Source organism: Pseudophryne corroboree, chromosome 5 (genome assembly GCF_028390025.1).
Source record: "Pseudophryne corroboree isolate aPseCor3 chromosome 5, aPseCor3.hap2, whole genome shotgun sequence".
Lineage (NCBI taxonomy): Eukaryota > Metazoa > Chordata > Amphibia > Anura > Myobatrachidae > Pseudophryne > Pseudophryne corroboree.
In genome coordinates, this window is record NC_086448.1 from 200,998,817 (window position 1) to 201,001,178 (window position 2,362).

The window sequence follows — 2,362 nt, forward strand, 5'->3', positions numbered from 1 at the left end:
GATTGGCTGTACACTAGCGTGGTAAAAACACAATCGGTCAGATACACAAATTAAGGGTAAATGCTATAGGACAGACGTGGGTCACTGGGGTAAGAGTTTTAGAAATAGCATGGTGGTCCAGGGCCAGAAGTATGAAGGTTGTAAATGTCCATTTTAGTCATGGTAAGAACCGATGGGGAGAGTATTGCTTAAAAGACACTCCATTGTATTCTGTCGTTAAGACCTTTCGGTTTCACGGTGTCCAATTTGTACATCCAGGTTGCCTCCCGTCTGAGTAAGGTGGCTGCTCTATCTCCACCTCTTAGGTTGGTAGGAATGTGGTCGATGATTTGGAATTGCAGGTCCTTCGGTGTGTGTTGTTTATCCACATAGTGCCTAGCGACAGGTTGTTCAGACCTAATGCACACCCCCAGCCCAAGTCATGCCTCCTCCGCGACCCCGACACCCGCGTCCGTTCCAGACATCCATGACAATCACTGAGCGTCATGATGCCATGGTAACGCGACGGCCGGAGACGCGTTGGATGTCACGTGACCGCGGCACTTTCACGTCATCAGATCCGGGACGGAAGCTCTACGCTCCCCCGGACGCTGCTGCCCTTCCCACACGTGGGTCCTTCTCACCATAAAGGTAAAAGTTTTTGTATTGTTCTTTTCACTCTGTATTTGGCTCACCTTGAAAAAGGGGCTTGCGCGCCCCGAAACGTTGGAATCACCAGCCATGGAATAAAAGCACTAGCACCTTATCTTGGCTTCGTCAGTCTCTGAGTGCCGCTGTCTGCTACACAGCCTGTCACTTGTATGAATTTCTCCAGAGGGCACCGGAGCAATACATTCCGCTTTTAGGAGAGTGCCGATCCGACATCAGCTGCTATATATATATATATATATATATATATATATATATATATAAAAGACAGGTGCAGGGGAACGGGAGTGTGTAAATGGTAATCCAATGTGTTGGAATTAATTAATATCAAATAGGTGACAATAAAATACCGCAGTGCTTGGTCATTATTTATTGGTGCTCGTCTGTCATCATTACAGTACCTGATCTTCCCAGGTAGTCTCCCTCCCTGGTAATGGTCAGGCCCGAACACTGCTTAGCTTCCAAGATCAGACGACATTGGGCGTACCAGCGTGGTTTGACTGTATGTGAATTTTAACAGACATCAAAGTACCCGAGACCAGGTTAAAAAAAAATTATGATTCCATAAAAGTGCTTATCAATAGGTCAATGTGTATTGTACAACAACTGTTATCCTTACAGTACCTGATCTTCCCAGGTAGTCTCCCTCCCTGGTACTGGTCAGGCCCAGACACTGCTTAGCTTCCAAGATCAGGCGAGATTGGGCGTACCAGTGTGGTTTGACTGTACGCGGATTCAAACAGACACCATGACAACAAAGACCTGGTTAATTTGAAACACTTGTTTAATATCTTTTGAAGTGCAAAACGTGTCTTATTGGATGACGTGGAATACAGAACAAGGAAGAGAATAAACACGGTATATAGAGAATAAAAAGAGGGGTAGCGGATACTGCACCTTATAGAAAAGGTGCAATTTCATATCCCTCGTTCAGGCCAGCTGGATGTAGAGTCTGCAACTGGAAGATCCAGTACATTTCCCGTCTGGAAAGTTTATTAGCGAGGTCCCCTCCTCTCTCACCCAGGACCACGTGTTCAATAGCCTTGAATGTAATTTCCTCTGGATTGGAATCATGTTGTACCGCAAAATGTCTGGAAACTGCATGGCTCTCTACTTTGTTTTTGATGTTTCTTATGTGCTCCTGGATCCGTATTTTCAGGGGTCTTTTTGTCTTTCCCACATATTTCATTTTACAGGTACATTCCAAGAGGTAAATCACAGATGATGTATTGCAGTTCATAAAGTCCTTTATGGTATATTCCTTCTTGTCATCCGTGTCACTAAATGTTTTCCTGTTTCGATGTAAGTATATGCAGATGTTGCACTTTCCACATTTATATGATCCTGTACATTTCAGGCTCGGGGTCTTGTACATTGCTTCCTCTCTTAGCATACTTGGTGCAACAATGTCCTTCAAATTTCTTGAATTTTTGAATACAAGTTCAGGTTGTGACGGTAGAATCTCGTTAAGCACCGGGTCCATTAAAAGAATGTTCCAATGAGTTCTGAGTGATTTACGTATTACTTTTTCATGCTGACTCAAGGTGGTAATGAAGGCGACCAAGTCTTTTTTCTCCTCTCTGGTTTTATACGTTAATAATTCCTCTCTGTTGAGGCTTCTTGTCTTTTCCAGAGCTGCATCTAGAATGGGCTCAGGGTAACTTTTATCCTCAAACCTTTTTCTGTAGACTTCAAGTTGGTCATCACAGTCTTT

At 43.9% G+C, this 2,362-nt stretch overlaps 1 pseudogene; it reads right to left on the bottom strand.

Annotated features, from left to right (window-relative positions):
- Positions 1-1,260: 1,260 nt before the first annotated feature.
- On the bottom strand, positions 1,261-1,379 carry LOC134930511 (5S ribosomal RNA; annotated as a pseudogene).
- Positions 1,380-2,362: the final 983 nt, after the last annotated feature.